Here is an 8,766-nt window from a genome sequence, read left to right on the forward strand (position 1 = left end):
CCTCCTACTGACAGGTTCTAGTTTGACACTGGTTGCATTGATTTCTAGGGCCACAGCCCCTGTTGAGAGATCCTGTGCTGTGACTGTCCTCGTAATGTCCATCCACTTCCTCCATTTGCCCCTCGGTCTGGGGATGTGACTACTTCCCACTGATGCAAGTCTTCAGGTGGGTCACCCTTCCAGCTTGGTTCTCTTGACTGCCCTGTTTTAATTTGCTAGAGCTGCCATAGCAAGATGGCACCGACTGGCTGGCTTAAACAAGAGGTTTTTTCCTTCACAGTTGCGGAGGCTAGACGATCCAAGCCCAAATCTGGCACGTTCGGTTTCTGGTGAGGCTCTCCCCTTAGGCTGCAGCCAGCCACCATCTGTGTTCATGTGACCTGTACTTTGTGCAAGGAGGCTGGGGATGGGGCCACCAGATTGCTCTCTGGTGTCTCTTCAAAAGACACTAATCCTATAGGATCAGAGATCCTACATAGTGGGATCCTTTATGACTCATTTAAGCCTAATTGCCTCCCTATAGACTCCATCTCCAAGTACAGTCACTGACGGTTAAGGCTTCAACATATGGATTGGGGGAGGACACAGACACTCCCTGCATAACACATGCCCAAACCTCTATAAACAGTCTCTCCCTTAAACATTCTTTAACTAACTCATTTGAGTATTTTATCTACTTCCTGCCGGGGCATTGACTGCTACATGTATAAGTGATAAAATGGTATCTTGAGGCTCCCTCTGGATTTTTTTTTTTTTAAAGTTTTACAATCATTAAAGTATTTTGATTCTTTATTTCCTTTTTTGTATAGAAAATATAAGAATCAGCTGCTTTCAAAACAGTTACTTTATTTTTCTCAGTTTTTTAAATATAAACTCTTTTAAAAAGTCTTAATTATAAAATTCCCAAAAAATGTATAATGACAATAAGTCACTACAACAGACAACTGAAAACCATTAGGCAATAGATTCACTGTCTAGGAGAAGCAGCCACAATGCCATTTTAGTTAGCAACATGTCGTTGTTGTTATAAAGCTCTCTGCAGCTTGTACAGTGTTTTTCTGCAGGAAGGTGGCCAGCTGCTTCCCAAGTACAGCTCTCCTCTTTTCCCTTGGAAATATGGCTGGATCTGGTTTTTCACTGAATATGTAGCCACTGATCGAGACTGCTATGTCCAGCCTCTTTTCAATGAGGTATAAACAGGTGATCAAGTTCACTGAGATGTGAGGGAAATGGAAGAAACAGAAAAATCTCAGAACATACATTCAAGGTCGGAGCATCCTTCTTCCCTTCTCTTTTCTACTGGCTGGGATATAGGCAGGACTTCCGGAACTTCATCAGAAGCAGATAAGATTACAGAGCAGACACAGAGAGAAGGAGCCCAGGTCATGCATGACATGTGGACTCCTCACGCCAGTCCAGGTGACTAGCTGCAGGCTCTGTGCATGTAAGGGTAAAGTCAATTTCTACCTGATTATATCACTGCTGACTTACAGTTTTTATAGTCATAAAAAGCAAAAAAAAAAAATCATTAATGAAATGCTAAAAAGCCAGTCATAATCTTGAATTGTATACTTTCTGTGATCTCATTAAGGGCTCAATTACGCTTTATATGAGGCCAGAGATCCCATCTTTCTTTTTCTTTTTTAAAGATTTATTTATTTATTCGTACAGAACTGGGGTACAGGCCAGAGATGCGGAGGGTGAGAGGCTTCCCCAGAGACAGAGTGGGGAGCAGAACAGGCAGATCAGAGGAAGTACACTGCTGAGGGGTGCAGCGGGCAGGTCAAGAGAGGTCTGCCTAGTCATGTGGATCTCCTCCAGGGCAGGCAGGGGACGAACTCATGTGGAAGTGGCTTAAGCTTCTTTGTGCTGTGCTTGTAACCCTCTGTGCCACCAGGGAGGGCCCTCTTTTTCTTTTTTAAATATTTATTTACTTATACATACAGAACTTGGGTACAGGCAAGAGGTACAGGGGAGGTGAGTGGATTCACCAGAAATAGAGTGGGGAGCAGAACCAGCGAACTGAGTACACTGCTGACAGGAGCAGCAGATGGGTCAGGAGAGATCTGCTACTCTATGTGGATCACCTCCAGGGCAGGGGATAGAACTACATGAAGCAGCTGCAGCTCACTTGCGGTGTTGTGCTTTAACTGATTGTGCTACTAGGGAGGACCAGATCCCATCTCTCTTGCGTTCTGAATCCTCATGGGGTCTGACAGAGACAGTGGGCATTCAAAAACTATTTTTCTAATAAATTGATTGACATATTACTGTATTTCTTTTTTTTTTTTTAAAGAATGCTTTATTTTTTTTTAAGATTTATTTATTTATGCATACAGAACTGGGGTACAGGCCAGAGGTGCAGGAGCAGTGAGAGCATTCACCAGAGACAGAGTGGGGGGCAGAACAGATTGACAATGCATACTACTGAGGGGAGCAGAGGGAGAGGCAGAGAGATCTGACACGCCATGTTGGTCACCTCCGGGGCTGAGGATCAAACTCACACTGAAGCGGTTGCATCTGGCTTGCAGTGCTGCGCTTTAACTGCTGCCACCAGGGAGGGCCTACATATTGCTATACTTCTAATTAAATGAATGAATGAGAAGATAGCCATCTGCAAACCAGGAAAAGTACCACTTCATGTATCAGAGCTATCCATTCTGCATGAAAAAGCTATCCATTCTGCATGAAAAAGATGAAAAAGACATTTTATTGTTTAAACGATTCATCTGTGGTATTCTGTTAGAGCAGCCTGAGCCAACTAAGGCAACATAAATAAATTTTGAGACTAGCTGTCTCATTAATAATAAGTTCTCTGAAAGTAGCTCCTCCCTCACCAATATCCATCTTTTCTAGTATTTAACTATCATATTGAAGTCATTAAACTGAATGCATTAAAAATTTAAATCTAAGAGTATTTTTTAAAAGATTATTAAGTAAGGTTTCCCCCAAAAGAAGAAAGACATCATTGTAGGTACCAGGGTGGGCTCTGAATTCACTCTACTTAGCCTAGTCCTTGCTCTGATACTTACCAGCTGTGGACTGGGAAAGTTCACTTCTCTCTGTAATATGTAAAATATAGAAAATATTAATATCTATTTTCTAGATATTAATAGAGTTAGTAAGTTGATGTTTTAAAAACTTAATTTCTGGTACTAGCAAGCACTCAACAGATTTTAGCTACTAGTAAATAAATATATATATATATATATATATGTCATTGTACATGGATTGCATCTTTGTAAATTCTCCTACTCACAAGAATTTGTAATCCCAAAACCAACACTTTGAAAACTATTCACAGATGAGCAAACAGAAAAGTCTGAATGGCCCAACCACATATCTCCCACTGAATCAAACAAAATAACACTCTGCCTTCATGCTTCAACCTTCACACTGTAATCAAGTATTCTTTTCCCAGTTCTCAGGCTACTTTTTTTCATGCTATTGTGCTTTTTTTTTTTCATGGTGATTGTGCTGTTTAAATGGCCCCCAGGCATACTGATGAAGTGTTCCTCATGCAAGCAGACTGTGATGTGCCTTCCAGAGAAAATGCATATATAGACAAGCTTTAGTCAGGCATGAGTTAAGTTCAATGTAGTTAAATCCATTGCATATTAAATGGTGTGTCTTTATATAGAAAGCTACATAAAACAAGGTTGGGTATTGATTTTTTGATGAAAATGTTGTGACCAGACATTTCCCTCCATCATGGCAAAGTGAGCATTGTCTGTATGTGTGTGCACACGTGCATATATCTAACAATAAGGAATTTTCCCCATAGTTCTAATTTATGACTGCTATATTTTGTTATGAGTTTTCAAAAAGAGAATAGGGTGATCCTTTCCATGGGAAGAAACTTTTCTAGCTGGTCTAGATGGACACAGAGGCCTAGTAACACGGAGGACAGAATTGTAAAAGCCAAAATGGATTATTAGGAAAAATAAAGACCAACAGGCCATTGATTCAGAATAGTTGCTAGTAAAGTAACAAGAAGGAAAATGGTTGAAAGTGGATTTTTCATGTTGGTTTAAACTCTGTCAAGGTTCTCTTGGGAGGTGCATTAACCAAGCATCATCTATATAGCTGGCACTGTAGTAAATAGAAGTTCCAGAATCAACAGCGGGAAGGAATGGGATGGCGTTAGGATGAGGGAAGGTGATCACCAAAAGAGAGAAGGCAGAGTGGGGTTGTGGAGTCAGACTTGCTACTATAGTTAACGCTAAATAAACGTAATAGAGCAAGAGTGTATCCCACAAAACTCAAAAGGGAATATTGTTCATTAGCTTTAGCTTTGGAATCAGCTCACCTAGGTCTCAACCCCATGTCCATGACTTAGGGTCCTGGAAAAATCACTCAACCTCAGTTTCTTTATTGGTAAAATGAGGAATTAATACCTACATGGAAATAGGATTTATGTGTTAAGTGATATAGAATGTGCATACCAAATACCACACTTCTGGGCACACAGTAAGTAGGGGCGATTTAGGTCTCCTCCAGCTTTTTGTTTCTCTTCAGCAAACTCTTAGCTAACCAGAATATAGTATTTCACCCAGTGTTTTAATGTACTTTGAATCAATTGTAATTATTTGGTTTTATTTCCATTGCAATATACTAATATTCAATCTCTGTGCCTTTTATTATTATAGGAATGTGGTAAGGAAAACAAAAATAACTTATTTTTAAAATGTCTAGTGATACGCATTTGAAAACCAGCTCAGAACATCTCCTTCTAAAGCACTTTGACTGAGTAGAGCATAAATTTGTCACGGAAGCCAGGGTGTTAGCAGAACAGGTTAACATACATTTACTCATTCATCCATTCACTTATAGAGTGTTTTTCACTTATGGCGTGTTAGCTGTGGGCAAGAGCCTCTTCTTTGTACTGGGAGGTTGGCTATGACCTACAGCAACATAAGTCCTTCCCTGCTGTCTATGGCATGGGAGAAGCAGAAAACAACTATACAAACAACTGCACAATTATAAACAAGATACACCTCAAAAAGTGTTCCACCAGGACTCACATTATCTCTGAGAAAGAAATCTCAGAAGTAACTGGTAAATCCATCAGAACAAGAGAGGAAAAACTTGTACTCAGTGATACTTCCACACATTCCTCTCCTCAATGAATTGCCTCACTCCTCAGGCCACAAAACATCTTACCCACTACCCTGTGGATGGGTCCCTTTATTTCTGCTGTGTCCCCATTTCCCACCTCTTCAGTTTCTTCCCCACTTATTCTTCCCCCACAAGATCCCATGATCCCACTGGACAGTGGAAGAGTAGAATAAACAACACACACTTTAGCAGTGACAGGGAAATGACCAGTGCCACCTTATGATAGAAATTTGTATTTCTGCACAGAAGAAATGGAAGTGTTCACTAGGAAGTATGAACCAGTCTGGAAAATGGAGAAAGGACCCTAGGAAAATGACTTTTAAAAAAGAATGGAAGGAAAAGTAGTTACTTATAGGAAAGAAGAAGTCACTGTGAATGAGAAATTGAGCACAGTGTTGGAGGAACAAAGAGAATGGGGTGGCTGTGGCCAGCATGGAGCAAGAAAGATTTGGGGTTGAGATTGGATAGTTAGGTTTGAAGGGCTTTTTTTCCTCAAACAATAGGAAGTCTCTCAAATATTTATTTTACACTTATGAATATAAATTTTCTTTATATTTTTCAGATAAAATTTTACTAGTGTTTTTGGTCATACCATTTTTTTAAAAGATTTATTTATTTATAAATAAATAAGTCAGAGGTGCAGGGGCAGTGAAAGGATTCACCAGAGAGAGAGTGGGGGGCAGAACAGGCCAGTTGACAAATTACACTCTGAGGGAAGCAGTGGGCAAGTCAGGAGAGGTCTGCCATGCCATGTGGGTCACTTATCTGGCCGGGAATTGAAGTCTTGCTGTGGTGGCTTTAGCTTCATAGTGCAGTGCTTAAACCCGCTGCACCACTAGGGAGGTCCTGGACCTCCATTTTTAAAAACCAAGATCTACTATCTTTTATACTGAGCCTCTCTCATCCACTATTATGTTGGAATAAGAATGAGCTCTAGTCATTAATTTTTTTTAAGATTTATTTATTTATGCATACAGGACAGGGGTACAAGCCAGAGTACAGGGACAGCGAGACGACTCGCCAGAGACAGAGTGGGGAAGAGAACAGGCAGACTGATGAAGTACACTGCTGAGGGGAGCGGCAGCAGGCAGGTCAGGAGAAGTCTACTGCGCCATGTGGGTCACCTCCCGGGCGGGGATCAAACTCATGCTGAAGTGACCTTAACTTCTTAGTGCTGTGCTTTACCTGCTGTGCCACCAGGGAGGACCCTATTCATTCATTTTTTAAAATTTACTTTTTTTCCCTTTTTTGAGATAATATTAGTTTGTATCACTGTATAGGTTATAGGTACACAGTTTCTCACTTCAGCAACTGTAGAGATCACACCACACCAAATGTTCACCCACTATCCACCACCAACCAATGGGCCTCTCTACCCATGCCCTGTCCTTCCTTCCCCTTTGGGAACCATCATTCTGTTTTCAGAATCTAAAGGTTTGTTTTGCTTTGTATGTTTGATTGCTTTTTATTTCTTTATATTCCACATACAAATGCCTTATTTCACTTAGCATGATGCTAAATCCGCCCATAAAACCGCAGATGGAAGATTTCATCATTTTTATGACTGAGTGGTGTTCCATTATAGATATATACCACATCTTCTTTATCCACTTAGCCCTAATCTGGCACTTGGGTTGTTTCTTTATCGTAGCTATTGTGAATAGTACTGCAGTGAATATGGGGGTGCAACTATTTTCTTGTAACATGCTTTTCTTTCAAGGGGTGGAGAATCACATAGGGAAAGTGAATATACTCTGCACCTAGACACAAAGTTACCCCATCTATACTTGCATGCTGAAACAAATAGCCCAATTAGTGTTGTTCTAGGAACTATAGCATAACTATAGCTCAAAATGGAACCTTCTTGAAGAGCTGTATTGTGAAACCTAAAATGAACTTGTGACTCAGGTTAGTTTTTAAACAGTCAATTACACAAAATTTTATCTTCCTGTCTGCTTGTAACAAAGATTCTTTTTCTCTGTGTTCACAGTGAATGGCTGTGTTCAGCAGGAAAGAAACCAGTCTCTCATACCATTCTTTTCCTAAACACCTGGCTGTTCAGTTTTAACAAGGCAACTGGTTTTCACCATAATTCAGCTATTTTTCCACTTGGCTGGGTCCCCCTGGACCTTAAAGTAAAATTCTATGTAATGTTAGCTTTCCTACTAACACTTTGTGGGGTTTTCCAGCTACATCACACCACTAATTTATTGGTGATCCTATGAATAATGTGAAAGGGGATTCCTTCCTCTCCTCTTTCTTTTAAATTCTAATAGATACACTTAGAGGCAATGTTACTCAAATCTGTTTGTTTCTGTGTTCTAACTCAACCTGTATTCATTGATCCTAAGTACAGGTAGAATTCTTGACTCTGCTACTGGCTCCTTTCCCAGTTTATTGTGTATTTGAAGTAACCATAAAGTGAAAGGCTTTTCCAGGTTCCCTTATTTATAGGATTAGAATAATGGTTGCCATTTACCTTTCAGACCAAAGTCCAGTCAAATATAACTAACTAGATGTGGGTCATTCTACATTTGCAATCACCCTTACAAATGCCACAGAAACACAGGGAAGGAATGAGCTCCAGATTGAACCACTAGGTTTCATATTTTATGTGTAGCAGTAAAGAGTTTACCTGGCCCTTACTGAAATCGCTCCTAGTTTGAGAGCAGATGGGTCATAAACACCAGGTAAATAATTATGGGCTTTAGCCATTCTTCATTAAATAGAGAACTTAGACATTAACCACAAAGCTTTTCTATCTGGCTATAGAGGGAACAATATTATATACTTTGAGGTTTGGAAGAAAAGTGTTATCCCTTACATCTAAATATTATGGTACCATATAAAATAGATTAAAATGTAGGTATTTTGAGTTCAAGAAAAAAAAAAGAGAATGATAATAAGCATGAAGAAACATTTGAAGACATAAGTGTGGCAACTTTTCCCAATATTCATGAAAGACTTTAAATCACAAATACCTAAACTTCAGAAAGTCCAAGCTAAACAAATTTAAAACACAAATTCACACACCTGTACTCATGGTCAAGTTACTATAAACTGAAGATTAAACAAAAATCTTGAGGTAGTTAAGAGAAAATGATGACAGATAAGAATTACAGCTCATCACTCTTCAGAAAGTATGTAAGCCAGGAAATAATAGGCCATTAATTATAGAAATTACATCTTTATTGCTTTTGAAATTGTCTCCATATTGGCCAGGAGAATCAGTTCCTATAGGCTTGTATATCCTTGTGACACAATCCTCATATTCTTTGGTAGATGCCACACTTTGATCACTAAATGATGTTTCAGGGCAAAAAAGGAAAGTATTGTCCATACACCCAAGTAAAGAGACCTAATGCCATTGAGGGTCCCACTGTAGCCCCAAAGATCTCCTTGTTACAGGCAGAAGGGGCGCGCCCACTCAGAACTTGAGTTTACAACTCTGAACCACTTTCTACATCCTCACCACAAGAATTCCTTCCACAGACATCCTCAGCCTGCTTCCAGAGCTTGTTTGCCTAAAGGTGATCAACAGACAGCTGTGAGCTAGGAGGTGTGGATGCACATCAAGCCTGGCAGCATGGGACCAACCTGTAATAGGAGAAGTAGGGGACTGGCTTCCCCCCCCAACCCTCCCATCTC

The sequence above is a fragment of the Condylura cristata genome, unplaced genomic scaffold (assembly GCF_000260355.1).
Source record: "Condylura cristata isolate star-nosed mole 26May11 unplaced genomic scaffold, ConCri1.0 scaffold00021, whole genome shotgun sequence".
In the NCBI taxonomy this organism is placed as follows: domain Eukaryota; kingdom Metazoa; phylum Chordata; class Mammalia; order Eulipotyphla; family Talpidae; genus Condylura; species Condylura cristata.